Source organism: Camelus ferus, chromosome 3, assembly GCF_009834535.1.
Source record: "Camelus ferus isolate YT-003-E chromosome 3, BCGSAC_Cfer_1.0, whole genome shotgun sequence".
Classification (NCBI taxonomy): domain Eukaryota; kingdom Metazoa; phylum Chordata; class Mammalia; order Artiodactyla; family Camelidae; genus Camelus; species Camelus ferus.
In genome coordinates this window covers 85845554-85866921 of record NC_045698.1, presented here as the reverse complement: position 1 = coordinate 85866921, position 21368 = coordinate 85845554, and the positions used below count along the sequence as shown (strand labels likewise).

Below are 21368 nucleotides of genomic sequence, written 5' to 3'. Positions count from 1 at the left end.
CTTTGCAGAGTCACCAGGACAGCATCAGTTAGGTGTATTGGGGACCTTGGTGGTCTTTTTGCAAGTCAACTATTGACACTACCTATTCAAGGGATTGAATTTTCAGTGTCTTGGTTTACTTGTTTGTAAAATAGTAGTATCTGCCGTTAAACTGTGCAAATCCAATTCACTGTTGGCAGAATCCCCATAGAACTTCCGACAGGTTCGTTGAAAAAAATGAATAACATTTTACTGATTTGATTGCAATTTAGCAGATACACATTTAACACTTCAATTATATTAATCAAAACGAAAGTTTTCACATGACAGTTTCAAGCCAGCAGTCTCGGTTTTTTAACCTGTTTCACCCTCTTCATTAGAGAGTAGAGTTCGATAACTGCGTGTGACTGTGAAATAAAACTAGAGAGCTTCTTTTCAGAGATTTTTTTTTTTTTTTTGCTTTTATTCAGACCTCCTGAGGAAGTGAAAGAGTGTTTTTATTTTGCCCATGGAGGAGAATGACTCTCTTCCTCACTTGTGTCGCCCTCGCCCTGTGGTGCACTTCTGTGCTATTTGTGTGAACAGGTACCTTGCTGACTAACTTACAAGTTTTGGTAGGGCAGGAATTGTGGCAGGGTTTCATACTATACCTATTCAGGTGAATCAAACATGTTAGTCCTTTTGGACTCCTTTTTGCTCCTCAGTTCCTAATATCCTATCAGTCACAAAGTCCTGCCCATTATTTTTCAATTTGGCCACCTTCCTTTCCTCCCACCATTTCCTTCTTACATCAACCATTCTAGTTAAGAACTCTTCAAATTGCCAGTCACTGATTTTTCTGCTTATTGTCTTGTACCTTCAAGTTCATCTTCCACAGATACCCTGGAAACTAATCTGTAATGCAAATGATAAAATACGCTTGTGGATTGCAATTATTTGAAAGGTCTGTATTTGTTTTAATTACTGGGTTTCTGCACTAGCTTTTGTGTGAGCAAAGATTGCTGAGATCAAAGCACTTTATAGTCCCAGCTTCTTGGGCCTGATGTACCAAATGATGCAGTGGACCATCCCTCCAGGCTCTTAGTCGGCCAGTTGAACTTCCCAGTTATACCAGACTGTCTGTCCTTCCACACACAGTCCCCAAGATAGGCCGTTTATTCATTTTCATCCCCACTGCCTGGAAGCCCCTTGCCCTCTTTTCTTTGCTTAATTCCTACTCCCCTTCATCAGTAAGCTCAGATATAACGTCTTCCAGAAGGCTTTTGCTGTTTACCACTCCCACAACGCCAAGCCAGGTCAGGTGAGGTCAGACTAGGTCAGGATAAGTCAGGCCAGGTCAGGTGAGGTCAGGCCAAGCAGCTCTCATCACAAAAGTGTGTGCCGTTGGCTGCACTTGCCACATTATAAGGCATTTGGTGATACATCTGTCTCTACCATAAGATTATATATTCCTCAAGGACCTTGAACCTACTTTTATTCCTATTTCCCCAGTGCCGAGTACAGGGAGTTACTAAATAAATGTTGAGATGAATCCAGCTTGTTACTCAGAGTCTAGTGTAGTATGTGAGTTAGTGTTCAGCAACTATTAAAATTTTAAGGTTTATAGACTTTTGGATAATATAAAAAAGGACACTTAAAAGGTAGCAACATCTTCTCATCAGTAATGTTAAATCAGAATCTGATATCTACCTGTTGGGGACAGTGTGGGAGTGGATTGGAGAAGTTCAAGGTAGATTAATCTCTGGCCTTTCCTACTGTAAAATTTTATGGGCCTTGGACTATTCCACATTGGAGGATATTACTGTTAACTGATGAGTCTGTATCTTTCATATTAAGAACAGTATTAACAAATAAAGCATGCAAAGTGGAGTAAAGTGGACCCTCTCTTCCTGTTCCTCCTTGGCCCACCTTTCTTCACAGCGCTTCAGGGCCCTGCAGTTCACTGACCTTTCTCTTCAGCTTTTGATAGGCTGTTGCAGCCCCCAGATGCCGCTCTACCCCGCTGTTCAGTGTTCCTGCTCTTTCAGAAGATTATCTGCCGTTTCTTCTGGCTTCAACCTCCACAGATTGGCAACTGCTTAACCTAATCCCAGCCCCAAATACTCAACACAGCACAAGTTGCATATGTAACTGTCCATTTCAGGTCTTCACTTGTATGTCCCACAAACACCTCAAATTCAACATATCCTTAACTGAACTTCCATCTCTCCTCCAGACTTTTCCCTCCTTACTTTGGTCTCTATTTTTGTAATGGGAGCAGCATTCATTTTGTCCATTTCTTTTCTCTCATTTGCTACACCAAATTAATTTCAGAGTCCATTGATTCTGTCTCCTTAACATTTTAGTTTCCTGACAGCTTTATTATGGCAGGGATTGTGAACTGGTGACCCTCTGGCTAGACCTGGCTCACAGACAAGTTGAGTGTAAAATCTGGGTATAAATGTGTTCTGGTGGGCATATGCGTTCCAGCTTGCCACTGTCCCTGTCACTCCATGCTGAGTGACCCCAGCCCACTCCTTGTGGTTAGGTCAGCTACCTGGTCCCTTTATTTCCCCTGATTTACACCAATATTGTCTCTTCTGTGTGACTGAGCAGGCTCTTAAGTTGACTTCTAGACACCAACAGAGTGATCAGGTCAGCCTACTCTCTTCCTTAAAACTTTAAAAAAAGCCTCAAAGGCTTCCCAGGCCCTAAACAGTGGTCTCAATCCTCTCTGCACATGTGAATTATCTGGGGAACTTAAATCTTACCCCAGACCAATTAAATCATCATCTTTGGGGGTGACGCCTAGGTATTTCTGTATTTTTAATGTTTCCCCAAATGATCCTAATTTGCAGCCAGTACTAAACCACTGGCCTATAGGGTAGACTCCCAGTTCTTTAAGTGGCGAGACTCTTATCCATACACATGGATTCCAGTATTGTCTCAGAATATTCCTCCCCACCCTGACTTCTTTGTGGTTCCCAAGAGCACTGAGTTGTTTCAGGCATTTTGTGAAGTTACAGCTCATGATTCCCTCCTCTCTTAGTTATCTCTGCTTCTGGTCTCCCTGGAAAACATCCATAAATGTCATACACCCAGCTCAGGCATCACTCCCTGTGAAGCATTTCCAAAAATACCTCCCACTCCAGAGAAGCGATCTCTGCTATCTTTGTGTCCTAAGATGGTCCCAGTTGACTGCGTATCTGTGACAGTACTATGTTGCAGGGCTTCTCAAACTTTAATGTGTGCACAGATACATATTTGTTAAATGCACGTTGTGATTAAGTAGATCTGGGGTGGGGCCTGTTATTCTGCTATTTTAACAAACTCCCAGGTGAATCACATGTTGAGTACCAAGGCTTTATTGCATTTACTTGTTTTTACACCTGCTCTCTTTGCTTTACTGTGTACTTCCTGAGGACAGTGATCACATTTAGTCATCTTTTTATCTGAGTTGAATGCCTGACAGCTTGCAATCACCCACTAAGTATGGCATGAATGAAAAAAATACATAATGAATGGTTAAGTGAGCTAGGGATGGATGGATCGATTGATGTGGGTGGAGGGAAGGAAGGAGAAAGGAAGTAAGGAAAAAGGAAGAGAGGAGGGAAGAAAGGCACGCAGTTATGAGTGTCTCAATTCAGGCGAACAAGTAGACCTCTAAAAGCAAATTTTGCAGAACCTATTTCAGGAGTATTTTGGCAATCATGCCGGAAATGAGAATCCCGCAGAAAGCAGCTTCTTTCTGCCCTTCAAAGAAAACATTAGCAATATTTCTGAAAAAAAAAAGTACCCTGGATTATGGAAGTCAAGGACATTAGAACATAAGATATTTTATGGCTTTGGAGGAAAACTATATGTTGCAGGAAGACATGCATGGTGGTAAGATATATGATGAGAACTCACAGTCAGACAGCAACATGATCAGTATTTTTAAGACAGTGTCTTCATTTTCTCTGGAAGAGTTTCTCACCCACTGTATGTATATGTCAGATGGGAGGCAGGGTGCCCAGGGCAGCAGCTTTGGTGCTTCTATCTGATTTTTGATTCAGTATTTTACTAGCTCTGTGACTTTGAGCAACTTAACTTTACCTCTACAAGCTATGGTTTCTTCATGTATGCAGTAAGATGGTTGAACATCAATATTAAAAATCTAATGTTAAAGGATTTAATAAGGATCACATGAGATACTATGTGCAAAGGACTTGGCACAGTGTTGAGTACATTAAAAAGAGAAAACTTTCAATAAATGTTAGTATTAGCAGTGGTAGCTGTTAAGATACAGAAATGAAGACCACAGTGATTTTTCGTTGCATATGAACACATGGGGGCATATGCTTCAGTTGAAGAAGTTTAAGCGTTGGGACTAGAAAATCCAAGCTCAGATACTAATATTTTGCTATTTATTCATTGTGTGACTGAGAGCAAGTTACTTAAATTCTCTGAACTTCGGTTTCTTCACCTTGTGAGTTGGACAAAATAGTATCCGCTGAGTTGTTGGGGGAAATAATAGCTAGTATTATACAGGTTTGATTTATTTGTTGGATTGAAGTTGTCACTGGAAAAGCTGAGATGTTGGTTTCCTGCTGCTTACAAAGAAACAACCTGAAAAAGAAATGTGTATTTTAATACAGTGATGGAATGTACTAAAACATACAATAGCAGCACTTGTGTGTTCAGTACGTTGTGATGATTTTAAATGACTGACTATTCTGCTAGTAGACAGATTAGTAATATATTCATCATCGACAAGGCAATGGTGGTCTCTGGTGATCTAACCCTAGAAGCAGCAAACTATGGCCAATAGGCCAAATCTGGCCCACTACCTGTGTTTTAAATAAAGTTTTATTGGCACATCACCATGCTCATTCATTTATGAGGCTCCTATGGCTACTTTCTTGCAAAAAGGAAGAGCTGAGTAGTTCTAACAGAGACCATCTGACATGCAAAGTCTAAAATGTTCCCTATTTTATGGAAAATTTTGCTGGCCCTTGATCAAAATGAATAGAATCATAGAAATAGTTCTGTAGCACAAAAAAGTTATGGGTTAGAAACATGTCGAGATTAAAATTCTGAGGGCAGTGATATTACTTTAAGAGATCTCACAATATACCATGAGCCTCAGAACTCTCATCTGGGGACTTGAAGCAGCTATAGAGACCCTGATTTCCATCCTGTCTCAGAACTATTTAAATACATGTAGAAATCAAGATACTCACAGAAATAAACAAAAAGAACCAAAAAACTACTGACCTTTTATGTTGCAGGTTAGAAAGAGAACTCGGAAAAGGTTTTATCTAGCAGAGAAGTTTCTGTGAACCTTCATTTGTTTTCTGTGATTGATCTGTCGATAAGGTATAAACCATCCTGCCCTCACCCCATCCGTGTCTCAGGGTTCTAAATTTACATTTATGGTTTATTCATAATAAACCTAGATCTATCTCTTAAAAAATATTAAAGTTTCTAAAATTGCTACTCCTATCATATACAAATGACTTCTTCCCTGTGAACAGATATTCATTATTGCTAGTGATTGGGAAAAATGCTTCAGTTTAATACTGGAGACAATTGTTACCCATTCAATTGGCAAAATTTAAATATCTATAATACCAAGTGTTGGGATGGTTTAAAACAACTGAATCTTTCATGCATTATGAGTGGATATGAAAATTGGCAACCACTTTGAAAAATATATTTCTCCTATAGTTGAATACTCATTACTTATAACCTGGCAATTCCACACCTGGAAATATATTCCAGAGAAACACTTGCACATGTAGAGCAGGGTAGTATTTGCAACATCACTGTTCATAATTGGGATTAAAAACAACCTGGAAACACCATACTGCCTATCAGGGGAAGAGTTGATGAACAAATGTTGGATATAGAACCATACAGCAACTCAAAAGAAATACAGTGCAGTGTCTTGCAAAAAAAACAAAAAACATATCTTAGCAATCTCTTAAGTAGAAATTACATACACCATGACACTTTTTCATAAAGTGAAACCAGTCATATAAAAATGTTATTTTTTTAGGAATAAGGATAAAATAAAAACCATATAGAGGGAAAGTGAGAGACTGATGATCAAGGAATTAAAGATGAAGTTAACTTTAGTTTCAGGGAGCTAGGGAGGTGGGATGGGAAATCACATAGCTATGTTTTGGTTATTATTAAGATCTTAGCTTTTGTTTTGAATAGTGCAAGTACAGGTGCTTTTTTTTTAAATTAAAAATAAATAACAAATTGTATCACTAAAAACCAGTCATGACTATGCTTGGACAATAAAAATATATTTTGAGTCAAGAATGATAATTACCTAGTTTGTGCACTTCAATTTGAAAAAAAACTGTAAAATGGTTAGAATGTAATTTAAAGTGCTAACTGGGATTCTATACCTTGCCACTTTCCAAGCTAAGTATTTATCCAAAATATAAAGTATTTTAGACCAGCATTCAGAATTGTATCCCCCTTTCCTACCCCCATTATCCTTTCTATCTTCTGACAAACGACCAAAAAAAAAAAAAAAAAAGACAATATAATCTAAACTTGAGGGAATTCAGGCAAAACCGTGTTGATTCTTTTGATTGTGTCTGAAAGTATCTCTGTGAACCTGAGTTAATGATGACCTAAGGTAAAATTGTCTGCACTTGTGAACTCTTTAAGATATGTATCTCAGAGCAGCCAGAATACTATCATTTTAACATCTGTCATTTCAATCAAGTGCAAGGGTAGGTTACATCATGTGGTTTCGTAACCAGCACTGAACAATGTCACTTCTTTAGCCAGTAAAGACTTACAGTGGCATTCTGTCAATAAGGACATAGATAATTTAGCTATGAGGTATTAATAAATACTTCACCTAACAATAACATTAATTAAAGAAAGAAGCCCATCTTTTAAAAGTAATAAGTTACTCTAAATGTTCTCAGCTTGGCTTCAACAGAAAATTGTATGCATATGATTGGAAATGCAGCTTGGAAGTTTTCAAGTTTCTGGCTTCCCTTTATGTCACACAGAACTGCAGTATCTTACATGTAATACTCTTTTGGCCTTTAAAATCAATAGCAAATGTCATCATCAAGACAGCAGATTTAAAAACATTGAATAGTGGCTACAAGCATAAACTTTACAGCCCACCTGATCGAGTTCAAATCCTATGTTAGCTTCTAAAGTATAACTAAAACCAGAAATAAAAGGTTGGGGAAGTGCCACTATTTCTAGACACACCAATGAAACAATGACATGGGCTATAGGAAAGAACCTCATGTTCATTGAGTACCTACCATGTACCAGCTGTTGGGTTAGGTCGTTTACATTGTCTTATATAATCCTCATCACCATCCTGTAAAATAACAGGTATTATACTCAACTTACAGATTAAAAAAAAAAAAAAAGAAAAAAAAACTAGAGAGCTTGTGACTTCCTAGGGTCACATAGTGACTTAAGGGTGGTATTGGAATGTTATGACCCTAAATAACCAGAATATTAAATCAAGCCTCAGTCTTTGCATTTTTAAAAATTTTTTCAATGACATTGTTATTATCATAAGTAAATACTATAATTGAGTGGCATTTTAGAACCTCATCTCTGGAATCAGAAAAGGAGCTCTGTATTTGAATTGTGGAGCCTACTGGCAGTGTGAATACGGGCAAGTGACCTATTTTTCTGAGTTTTAAATAAGGCTACCTCACTTTTAAATTAGGCTACCAAGCCTAATTTACAGGGCTGTTGTGAGCATGAAATGAGAGAATGCATGTAAAGTTATCAGCATAGAATTTCATGTAAAAATAATGCAGAGTACATAATAGCTAATAGTTTTCATTATCACCACTATTATTTCTGCAACTTCATCTCTTAACAGGCATCTGCAGAAACGCTTACACATGCATGTGTAGATGTACGCACACATATACACAAATACCCTCTTCTGTTAGGGTGGAAAACTCATATCGTAGACACAAAGTAATTAAACAGTACAACTTTGAGCTCTTGGTAGGAGAGGATGTGTGATGGTGGATGACAGTGGAACTGACAAAGCATTAATGACTGTTATACACTGGAACCTTTTTCAGTTCTATAAGCTTAAAAGTTGCTCCTCTCAAAATCTGTGGCTGGAACTGTTTTAGACTAATTTTAGATTTATGGAAAAGTAGCAAAGAGAGTATGAAGATTTATTTCCCTTAGACTCTTCAGCTAGATTCCCCTAGTGTTAGCATCTATTTAAGCATGGTATATTTGTCAAAACTAAGAAAGTAACATTGGTACAAAACAGTAACTAAACTACAGATTGCATTGTGATTTTACCACTTTTTCCATTGATGTCCTTTTTCTGTTCCTTGATCCACATTGCATTTAGTGTGATTGATTTTGAATCAGTCTTTTTCTCCTATCTTGTGCTTCCTCCTCCAAAATACTTCCTGACTTTTCAGAACAGAGACCATCCAGTGCAGAGAGATACAGCAATACACTCAGATTGAAGAGGTCCTTCCAAAGAAACAGGACAAATTTTTAGAGTTTCTCTTTATTGCAGCTGTTGTATAGATATTTGCAATGATATGTTAGAAATAAGGCTAGCTTGGGCTAAAGAAATGTGCTTTGAAATATGAGAGGTAGGAGGAAAATAATATAAAAGCTGAGTAATACTATCTATTTGTAAAATTTATTTTAACATGTTTATAAATAAACACAGAATATTTAAATATATTTAAATATTTAATTTATAAATAATGATAAATATAATTAATAATTAATATTAAAATAAATATAAAGTATATAGTTCAGTTAGTAGTATTATATCAGTGTTAATTTTATAGTTTTTAACAAAAATATACCATAGTTATATAGATGTTATATATGTAAGAAAAAGATTTTACAGATGTAGGAAAAATAGGAAACGCAAATGGTTATATAGGCAAGTTATGGTTACAGTCAAGTCACTGAATGTTTGTCTTTCACATAAAATCTCTCATGGCATGGAAACTGAAGGAACGCTTCTCAACACTTTCTATGAGGTTAATATTACATGCAAACTCACTAGGACAATCTCACTTGTGAACAAGGGTGTAAATATATAAATAACTTATTAGCAAATGGAAATATGAATCACACTGTGACCAAATAAAGTGTATCTCTGCAATGTTAGGGTGGTTTAACATCAGGAAATCCATAGGTGCAATTCATCAATTAATAGATTAAATAGATTAACAGAGAAAATCCATATGATCACTAAATACATGCCTAAGAACTCCATTTAATAAAATTTAGCTTTAATTTTTTAATTAAAAAAGATCTACTAAAGATAAAAACAAACACATTTCCTAAAACTGACAACAGCTATCTACCAGAAACCTATAGTAAAGAAAGTATTTGATGGTAAATTACTAAAAGCTTTCCCACTAGTCAAGATATATACAAAAATGTCTACTGTCACCACTTTTCTTCGACACTGTACTCGAGGTCCTAGCTAATGTAATAAGAAACAAGTGCAGAGATAGTGATATTGGAAGAGAATAAACTTTCAGTATTTGCAGACATTTATTTTGGATCTAGAAAATCCAAATATTTGAAAAAAGTTTTTAGAAATAGGAGGAGACATCTGTAATTTGCTGCATATAAGATGCATATACAAAAAAACACAGTTTTCCTACGTATCAAAAATAATCAGTTAAGAATTGTGATGAAAAAAGAGCCCATTTGTAGTGAACAGGAACAGCAACAACAACAAATCCCACAAAATATCTAAAAATAATACTAGGAGGAAAAGTGTAATATACATAAGGAAAATTAGGATACTTTACCAAAGTATCTAAAAGAAAACGTGACAAATTGAAACTTTTAGTTCTTAAAATACTCCTTCCCATAAAATTCTATATATTTAATGTAGTCCTTATCCAAGTTCCAACAATTTTTACAATGGATTTTGACAAGTTGATAAGTTTGTATGTTAGAGAAAACGTATACAATTAGTTAACGATATATTTTTTGAGATATAGTCGACATATAACAATATTATTTCAGGTGTATACCATAATGATTCAATATTGTATATATTGCAAAATGTACATCATAGTAAGTCTAGTTAACATCTGTCACCATACATAGTACAAATTTTTTTCTTTCTATCAGAATTTTAAAGATCTACCCTCTTACCAGCTTTCAGATGTACAGTACAGTATTACTAACTGTAGTCATCATGCTGTATATTACACCCCCATGACACTTACTTTACAACTAGAGTTTTATACGTTTTGACCACACTGGCCCATTTCATCCACCCCCCAACCTCTATAGTCAATGATATTTTGAAAAATGAATTAAAAAAAAAGGAGGAATTATCCTCCTATTAAAAAACATGGTTTAAAATTAGAGCCGTTACCATAGTGTGATCTTGGTACATGAGTAAGTATGTAGACCATAAACAGAATAAACAGCCTGGAAGCAGACTGTGTGTATGGGAGTAATTTATGATAAATGTAGCATTTCAAATCAAGGTGGGCAAGATAAAGTATTCAATGAGTAATTAGTGACAAATTGATAATAAAATTAGACCTTTAGTTAACACCTTATACAAACAAATATCTGGTGAGTAGAAGAGCAAAGCATGAGAAAATAAATATAAGAGTATCTAGGATAGTTTAAAAAATCAGGAGATGACAAAAGACTTTGTAAATAAGATGGAAAACCAGAAAATATAGATTAGACCTGATACAAATTTAAAATTTCTTTGCTACAAGAAATATCAACTTAAAAGGCAAATAAGAGGTTGAGAGGGAAATAATTTTAACATATTTAACAGACAATGGATTAATTGGTGGAATACATACAGAACTCCAAAAATATCAATTCAAAAAAGACAAACTTTAAAAAAAAAAAAATGGTCAGAGGATTCAAAGTGCAATTTGGAGAAGGAATGACAAACCTATAAAATAATTTCTCAGTGACACCAGTTATCACTGAAATGCAAAATTAAAGCAGTAATGAGTTCATGACCCCCGTCATTCGATTGGTAGTCTCATGAGCTGATGAGAATGTGAGACAACAGACAGGTCTACAACACCATTGATACAATAAGCAGAAATAAGCAGAGCCATTTTGGGAGAAAGTATCAGTGCCTATCACTAGTTAGAGACTGTGACTCAGAAGTTCTTCTGTTAATCTCGTCTATGAGAAACCATGTACTATGAATGTATCCACAAAGCTATTCGGATGACATCATTTGTGTATTCAAAAGCATCACTAGCATTGGCAAAAAATTATAAAAAATATATCAATAGATTAAGCATATTCTAATATTTCTATATTTGAAATAATAGTTCGTCATTAAAATAATTAGATCTTTGTGTGCAGATATGAAAGGATACCTAAGACATTAAAATCTAATTGACAAAATGTCTGCAATATGATTCCATTTAAGTTAAAAAAAAAACCAGTACTTTTGTACAAAAGAGACTTATAAAAAGTGCCAATTGAAAGCAGTAGGTCGATAGGGAGAGGTGTGAAAGGGACCATCATATTCAAAACTCTCATGGTGAGAGAATATTTCTGTAATTTATGACTTATATAACTGCTAAATGTTCTCCACAAAGCTCTTTACTGCAAAACTAGCATAAAGGACATTTTCTCCTTAACCTTGAGAGTCAAGCTAAGACTGACGACAGGGTGGTGGAGGGAGGAAGAAGGATCTCTGTCTTTCTGACTGCTCCCTCATTGCAGAAATGATGGATTTGTGTCAGTATTCATCTGTAACTTTCTTTTGCCTTACTGGCTACAAAGTAAAAAAAAAAAATCTGCCCAATTTAGTTATAGAGACGTATACACGAAAAGATCAGGCAAAGATATCTGTACTAACGAGTTTTAAGCAGGAATTTTTTGGGTGTTCCAAAGTTTTCCTCAGTGCAGAGATATCAGTTATCTTCTAGCAAGGGCTGGTTACTTAGGCATATTTTTCTCAAGAATAGTGATCATGTTCTACTGTCTGATCTGTTTCCACCTGTCTCACTTTTACCTGGTGGTGCTCATGGTTCCAAAAAGTCTCTGGAATAGTAGATTTTTAATAAATGCAGATCAGATGTCTTATGCAACTCTGTATCTGCAGTGTCTGGTAGGTGACAATAAATATTTGCAGAATACATGTTAATAAAAAACTGTATGAGGAGAGGTGGGAAATAGAACCTTAAAAACTTTACTTGTGGAATACAGTTATATAAATACATATATTGATTTGTATATAACTATGGAAATATTAGTTTACTACATTAGGTGAACTGTATACAGTTTGTTCCTGTAGATTTATTGTCTTTAAAAAATGTGTTAAAGAACTCTTTCAGGTAGTATTAAAGATAGCGCTCTGGCTCAGGTGTATCAAAGGGAGAAGGAAATTCTCACACCCAGAGTGAGTAGACTGTGTGAATAGTTCTCCTTGCAGCCAGGAATTAATACACCTTGCAGCTCATCTCAGATTGTTTATGGTAGGCTTGATAGATTTCACATTTTAACGATACGAATGTCTCTCAGATGAATGTAATATGCCAGATATTTTCTCTTTTCCCTTACTCATTTGAAAAATTTTAATGACAGTATTTCCCTTTCCTAAATCAGCACTAGCAGAAGGAAATATGGGCAAAGCAAACAAATAGGACTTCTTACAATTTTAACTTAAGGTGGCTGTGGAACCACTTAGACGGAGGAGTGGACTTGATTGTATTCCTGATCTGTTCTGGTTTTAAAATTGTATGACCATGTGACTACTTCAGCTGATGGATGGTGCAGTCAGCTAGGCGAATATTGCTTATTAGATTAAAATCTACATAAAATGCTTTGTTTTTATCAGATATTTTTGCTCCCAAGGAACCATTCTCAGGTGCTCATTCTAGTGGTGGGCCAGTAGAGGAACAGTTGTCTAACCAGACTCCAACTTGAAACCCCTGAATCGTTTTCTCATTGGGGATGCAGCTCTTTGCAGTGGATAGACCAGACCTCTGTCATTTGGGGGTCTCTGGATTCTAATTCAGTGTTAACTTCTTACTAGGTATGTGGGTTCTAAGCTTCAATCTTCTGTCCTATAAAATGGAGATAGTAACGTGTGTCTCATAGGGTTACTGTGAGCATTTACATAACCTCAAGAAGTTTTGAAGATCCTTAGACTGTAAGTGTGAATTTTAAGATTTGTGCTCTTGTTCTCAGCACTGCTTGGGCTGCAAGAACACACAATGGCACACAACATAGTAAATCAACTATACTTCATTAAAACACACACACAACACACAATAGCCAAACAACCCTACAGTAGACCCAGGCCACCCCATCTCACCAACAGAGTCATGGAAAGGGTCAACCTGAACTATTTGCAACGTTAATTTATCTTGGTACCCACCAGCCCATAAACAAACTTGTTTATCTCTGCAATATTAAGATTCATCTGAAAATGTTAATGGTCTGTCGGCAACAGGCTTTATTTCTGAGAAACTCTGTAAACACCTATTACTGTAGCCCAGTGAAAAAAATCTAGGATGCTTAGAGAGATTTTATCAAGGATCAGAATCCAGGTGTTTACTTGGTCTAAACAGTTCTAGCATTTTCTTGTCTTTTTTTTTAGGTCATCCCTGAAAATTACCTGTCAAGTTGTTCTGGTTCATCTGGATGGATTTTTAAAATATGCCCCAAGGTAAGTCTTAACTTAAATTTAAGATGATGGCTTTATCTTATTTCAGAAGTCATGTAGATGGATAGCAGAGAAAATTCATTATTTAAAATGAGTATTTAACTGAGACAATTGAAATGGTCATTGGTTCTAATTATTGCTTCAGTTGCATTGATTTTTAAGAACACTTACTGAACTTTAATAATTACTATATATAGGGCTATTCCTTAGTTAAGTAAAATATAAGCAATAAGTATATAATTACATTTCTGTCAACTTACAACAATTGTATCGTTTTAGGCATGTTTCATTTAACAAGATAAAGTCAAATTAATGTAATGAAGCAATATTTTTAATATTGACGATAAATATTCACTGGTATTACAGTATTAAGAAGATCTGGATTACATATGTAATGATTACATAATTTGGGATTTACTACAAAGTAATGAGACTCACCTTTTTAATGATAAATGAAATCAAGAATGTTTAAATTTGTTGAATGTTGCCTACAGCTGGTCTAGTCTTAGCATAATCCTTTAGGAGTCTGTTCTCACAATCAAGCCCTTAAAAATGCACAGTACCTTTCCACCTTTGGCTCATAAACCCATGTAACTCTAATAACTGCTAATCCTTGCATAGAAATACAGAATATACAAATACTTCTTAATTAAAATCTTGCCATGTAGACTTTAATCAATACATAACATTAGGCATAATGGGTATAGCACAGCTCAAAGAAATACCTTCAGTAAAATATATCATGCTCTAGTAATTCAGAAGTATTTTTATGCTGCTCTTACGAAATTTGGCTTTGTTTATTTACACGTGTCTGTATGTTGCATACAGAATAACGTATTTACTGTAACATTTGTTTTCTCAACCTCTTTTAACTGGGAGGTCATTTAGGGATTCATACTTCGCAGCTTGGCAATTATGTGGTTTCTAGAATAGTGTCTTCCTAATAGTTAGTGTTCCATAAATAGACTGAATAAATGATTCAAAGTATTTAAAAGATGGGGCTTCACAGGTGATTGTCAAAGCAGAGCTAAGCAAAGGCTGTTTTTTAATCAGTGCTCACATTTTAGGGAGGTTTCATTTTTATTCCTTTAACATCATAATTATATCTGAGGCAAATCAGAAGACATTCTTTTGAATGGCAGCTCTCATTCATTTCCAGCTCTGTATGTGTGTGCGCGCGCACGCTCGTGCTGTGCTGTTTCTGTGCGCACATACAAAATCCAGCAGCTTTGCGGGGTCCTGCTGATGAGGACTCTGAACACAGCAGAAATGTTTTTATAAATCAGAAACTGGAGAGTGATTTATTTGGAATTCACGCCCTGTTATGATTCTTTTCCTCAAATGTCTAAGGCATTACGTTATGTAAGATGCTGCTTCCTCCATTGGTTGTCAGACACTCTCATGAGACTGAACTCTGTGATGATTACTTGTGAGAAAGTTTCTCAAAAGTAGAGGAATGTGTGTGTAATAGAGAGTGGGGAGAGGGTAGAGAGGAAGAGAACTTACTGAGTAGGTAGATAGATCTTCAAGTTAAATGGAAGACTCTTCATTAGTGCAAAAATACAGAATTAGGTATCACCTCTCAGTGGCATACACACTTTACTGATATTATGGGAGCGTTTCTGACCAGAAGAAACACAATCTGACGCAAGGTTGACTTAGGTCAAGATCTTGACTAATTATTAATTAGTTGAAAAAGCTCTTCTGTTTTCTTATTGTGTAAATCTTACCAGCATTTCTTAATTGACCATTCATTTCAGGCACAGAGCCTGAATGTGCACATGTTTTCATGTTATCTGCTCAGTAGGAAGGTGATTACCGTAAAACTGAAGAAGCAGCAAATAGAGTGATTATCAAATGTATCACGTTCTTTGAAAGATGAGTAATAATACACATGTTGAAAGTCACCCAGAAGGAGAGGATGGGGTAAAGTGCTCGTCTTGGTGGACAGATTAGATTATTTGCTGAAGAGTGAAAATGGCAATTGAGGCTGTTAATGCAATGTATTCACACCCTCTTCACAAACAACATGTCAGTGTTGTTATTAAATATCTGCTCACCTCTATTTTGCCAGCTTTTTATCTGGTTGTATATAATCCAGTTTGTTTTTACCACTGAAAACAACATAGCGTTTAGAAAAGAGCCGTTAAAAAAGAAAAAGCTGCCAGCAACCCTAGATTAGGTAGAACATTGTCCCGTGTTTGTTTCTTTGGAATAATATCAAGACCCCAAAATAGGATGAGCCCCCTTAATGCACGAAATAAATAGCGATGGAAACCTTCTCCTAATAAAAGCTGTGGTTCAGCTACACTTGCAGAAACCAAATAAACAATCTCAAATTGACACTCAGAAATGTGTATAAATTATTCAGAATGAAATGTTCAAGTAATATTAACCTAAAGGTATAGTCATCAATTTTGTCCTGACGGATGGCATTGGGTAGTTAGTATTCAGCTGTTACTGCATAAATAAAATTGATTTATGCTAACGGAGAAGACGGAGAAAAAATTTTATCAGGATGCCCAAATTCTGTTCTTTCTGGCTTGATCAATCACCTCTCTGAACTGTGTATCATTTTCTTGCAAAATTCTTAGCCAAGAAATTGGGGTAAGGAGAATGAGTAATACATTTGCTGCAGTGTTAGACTAATGACCCCTTAAGTGCTTTAAAAAACAAACAAACAAAAAATACCTGAGCAGCAGTGACCGCATTCCTTATGAACAGATTCTGGCTCTTTTCTCTCTTGATCTGACTCTCACTCTCCTACTCTCTCTTTTTCTTAGAAAGAGAATAAATAAGTCTTGAGTTGGCTGACTGTTTTGGAGGTAGAAGTGTCGAGAGGGTGAGGAATCAATAAAGCCAATCGATGCATATGTGGAGTTAAAGCCATTTGGTTTCCTTTCTTACTTCCGCCCCATCATCTTGCTCCCCCCCCTTTCAGTCCCACCTCAGGTTGCAGGGTTCTTGTTTGTGTTAATCATCTTCATATTTCCTTTTCCTGTTTTTATACTGCTATTGTGTTATCATAAAGACATAGATCAAATGGCAACAGGAAAGACAGCTATTTACTTTACAAAAGTAGGAGGACTCTCGGACAAGGCTGCACGATTAAAATCTGCCTCACTGGCCTTTGTGATGCACGAACAATTTTTCTCTCTTCCTAAGAGGGTCCCTAAAGAGACAGAATAGTGGCTCAAGTTTCTGTCTCCAAGTATCTTTTTCAAATTTGCATGAACAGCAGAGGAAAGACAAATGCCTACACATGCTTTAAAAGGAGCTTGTACAAGGGTAAGTAAAGAGAAAAGGCAAAATCCTGGCTGAATAATGTAGGATTATTTTGAATTAACTTGTTCTAAATGCACTGCAACAACACTTAAGGTAGAAATGGAGTTATTTTTGGATTTATCAAGGAAGAGAAGTCCAGCCACCATCGTGTGTGTGTGTGTGTGTGTGTACATGTGTACATGTGCATGTGAGTCAAGAATGCAAATGGTAGATAGCTGCTGAAAATGGAATTGTTCTCTAAGAAACTAGTCATTTACAAACTTGCGTGGGGTCAGGTAACCTCATTATTCCCTTTGCAGTTCCCATTAGGTCAAAACAGCAGTCCTCTTCCCATCACTTTCATCTTAAGAAGCATGGGCTAGTTTTGCCCTTTTAACTTGAGCTTTTTATTCCAGGGAAGGATTAGACTCTCCATCACCACTGTTTCTTTTTCATTTCATTGCCATTCTGTCTTTAGGGGAAATCAGCCTCACATTGTGTTATTCTTATGTTCCTAAGTAATGTTTCTTTAAAAAAAAAAAAAAGATGAATTCCTTTCAATAAAGCGGCCCCAGTTTGATGGAACTACCAAAATGAAAAGAAAAGAAAAAACTTCATTATTTGAAAAAGGCACATGGCATTGTAACAGTCAAATCCCTAAAGTCTGATGGTGAAGTCATTGATGCATTATTCTTCTTAGGCTTCTCTTCTTTCAAATAAAAATGTAAAGGAAATGATTTAAAGCCTAAACGATATCACTGGACAGGAGCTAAAAGATATGTCTCTCTTCCCTGATGCTCAAGCTAAGAAAATGTACACCCTAATACATATTTAGGTAACAGATCTCAGTGTCACATTTGTCCAAATTGGAAGCACTGGAGAATAACACACACACACACAAACACACAAACACACACACACACACACACTGTCAAATATATTTACACAGCCTTTAAGACAGACCTACTTGCAAATCTTCCTAGGGTCTACTGCCCTACTTTTTTGCCTGTGCGTAACTGAAAGAAACATATTACTAGATATTAAATTGGAGGCGTAGTAAGACTCTCTAGCTCATAGTAAGCAACTGCCACCAGCCTTTCCTCAGAGTTACATAAATGTCTTTCAAACACCTGTTTGCTTCTGCCACTTTTTCATTTCACCTACCATTATGGCCTAATGATTTTATTATAAGGACAAGTCTTTCTGCAGAGGTTAAATGGATCCAATTTACATATAATGATATCACAGGACAGGGGAGTGGGGGAGGGAAGTATTTGGACAGAAGTGGTGCCACTAGTAATTGATTTCCTAAAAACCCTCTCCAAAATTACAAGCAATAAAAAGCTCCTTTGCTGAAGTTATTGCTGACCAAAAATCTAATTTATTTACTTACATAAACAAGTAAAGTATTATCCCATTTGGGAAATAATTTTCCATCATAATACATCATCAAAGGTTGGTTATATTTTGATTTCCAAACATCAAACCCGAAGTTCTTTCGGGATAAGATATATCTCAACTAGATAGCAAAGTTTTTAGTTGCCAGTTACAGCTGATTGTGGGAGAGCGAGGCACTACAGGGGAGGAAAACCCTAAACATCTGACGTACCTCAGCATTTGTAAGCTCTGTTTTGACGTTGCAGTCACCCAGGGATGAGGTTGTTCTCTGCATCTTCTGTGATCATGGAAGGAATGGCTTGTTTACTCCAGGGTTTTAAAATTCAGTTAAAAGAACACATAAAGAAATATAAATCAACAAAATCCCAAGGGAAGGCTGAATATTTTTTATTTTTGTCATTGTTATTGATACTATTAGGATGAGTCCTAAATGAGGACCTTGTGTAGTGGTGACTGGAAGAGTGTTCAGTGTTGTTAGAGAATAAGATTTTAGCCCCCAACTTGGAAGAATAAAGTGTACTTGCCACTTTCACATAGGAGTTTTTTAAATATGCTTGATATATATTATAACGTGGTAAATTTAATGTGTACGGCATGTTAGTTTAATACATATTTATTATAATATGATGGCTGCCATGAGAAAGAAGGACATCGTGCCACTTGTGATGACACAGTTGGACCTTGAGCACATTATCCTGAGTGAAGTAAGTCAGAAAGAGAAAGCATTGCTGTGTGAGCTAACATTATTTTGCAGTTAGGGGGAGCGTGATGGAGAGACTGGCTGCTGGTAAGCTGCTCAGTGTCCATTTCTGAGGAAGGGTGACACAGTCACATATGTTCCGTAACCACACACCCCGTCCCAGCTAGGCTACCCATGCAGGAACTTTCTGTCCTGAAAGTATCCTCTTGCAGATGTTGCGCAGCTTTTGTTACGTCGTATCTTAATTTAACGTAATATTTCCTGGAAGAGAGTTACAGAACACTGTAATGTTGATAAAATTGAAGAGACAGCTTAGACCTAGGAGCAAAACATTTACAGATCACCTCCAGGAGCCTCATCTGTGTACGACTCATCTTTGCCATTGTGTGGTGGTGTCCATAGGCTTCAGTTTTAGAAATATTTTGGAATCTTGTCCCCCGTTCCAAGGGCACACAATATTTTGCCTTATATTTTCCAATTTAAAGACACACACGAAACTCTTAGAATAAATGAAATAATAAATGGAGGGCTTTGTGAAGCTTAGTGGTGGAAATAAGATCAAAAAGCATTGTTGGAATAGGACTCAGCACAGTTTTTTAACCTCCATGTGTGTCATCCAGTTGAGTTAACTTCAGCCTCCCATTGCTCTTTTCTGCATACCCAGTTTTGCTGTTAATGGTCTCCAGCTGTAGTTGGCTTGCTTTAGCAGTTGAGTTTTATGCTCTCATCTCTGAAGTAATTGCATAGCCCATGGAACTTGGGATACTGCTGAAGTGAGCAATGATAAGTTTGTCCCTTGACTAAGTAGCAAGCCACCCTATAGTTTCAGTTTTTGTTATAAATTGTACAAGAAAGAAAAATCCAGGCAGCAATTCTGTAGCTTCATTCTCACATTGCAAAATGCATGTTAAAATAGAATGTCTAGCCTTTTATTATTATTCAGATCATACTTGAAAATATGAGTTCCTTTAATTGAATAAATTGAATTTAGTCAGTTAGTGATGGACACTCACCCCCTGTTGATGCACAGAAGTCTCAGATATTTATTTCCATGCTTTAAGACCATATAGCGTTGGACATCAAGTTTACCATACTCCTTTTCATCTTCTGAATCCTATAAAGTCAGTGACTCTGTGTGTTGCTCTTTTATTTATGTGACAGCCATATATTGAGGCTCTGTCAGGGGCCAGATGATACTGAAGTAAACAAGGGGCTCAAGAAAGCTCTTTTGAGGTAGCTTACAAATTAGTTGGGTTGTTGACTACTAAATATTAGTTGACTGATAAAGTGATAAACAACGATTTCAGATAGTGTTAAGTGCTGTGGGGAAAATAAAACAGGTTGATGTTATAGAAAGTGACTGTCTGTCACTAGAGAGGGGGTTATTTTAGATTGATTGGTCAGGGAAGGTTGTGCTGAGGGAGTAAGGCCCCTCTTTGAAAAAGTACCACTTGAATGACTAGAAAGAGGAAGCCAAGTGAAGATCAAGAGAAAGAATTGAGGTGCAGGCAAGAGCTATGTGCATACAGCCTTAAAGCAAGAATATTTGGAGTTTTTTTAAAAATAAGGAGGCAGGACTTTCACTGGAGAGTGATAAAAAAAAATTAGATGGAAGAAATAGGAATTTGATCATGTCAGTCCTTGAAGTCTTGTTAAAATTCTCCTAAACTGGAAGTCATTGGAGCCTGTTAAGTAGAGATGTGCTCTGATCTGAGTTAAGCTGGGGAAGGTTGTGATGACCCCTTGGAGACTGCAGCCTGATGGCGGGCTGATGAAGAAGTCCGGGCAAGAGGTGTTGGTGGCTTGAACAATGAATGGTGGCAGCACAGAGGGAGAGAAAGTGCATGGATCTGACATGTTTTGGAGTCAAATTCCAAAGGACTTACGATTGGGTGGATCGTGGTGCTGTTTACTGAGATAAGGAACACTGGGGAAGTAGCAGGTTGAGGGATGGAGAGTGGGCTCAGGAGCTTTATTTTGAAAATGCACATTTGAGAGCACTCTTAGTTATCTATGTGGAGATGGCAAGTAAACAAGCATGTACACAAAGCTGGAGTCTGGGAGGTAGGTCACTGTAGCGGTATGTGTTTAAGTCACTGGCATGATGAGATGTTGCATAAAGATGAGACACTTTTAAGTGTTTTCTCTTTATTAATTCCATATCTCTTCTTTTTTTTACTCCATGTCTAGCTTCCTTCATTTTGTATTTTGGTTTCCAAGCACAGTTCTCTTTGGAAAAGATATATTTTAAGTCAGGAACCTCTTTAAAACTGCTTTTACCCATAAAGCTTTTCCAGGTTGAGTGGGAGCAAAGTACAAGCGGTGGTTCCCACTGAAGTCCTGATGACAGTGTGGTTACTAGGCATTCCTCAAATACCAAGA

The 21368-nt window shown here is 36.6% G+C and overlaps 1 long non-coding RNA gene across 1 annotated transcript in view; it reads left to right on the top strand.

The window, feature by feature from the left end:
• LOC106730501 overlaps nucleotides 1-21368 on the top strand; it is a 238775-nt gene that overhangs the window by 43475 nt on the left and 173932 nt on the right. The window contains exon 2 of the long non-coding RNA XR_001366965.2: nucleotides 13559-13627. This is a non-coding gene — a long non-coding RNA (uncharacterized LOC106730501). The remainder of the gene's footprint in view (nucleotides 1-13558; nucleotides 13628-21368) is intronic.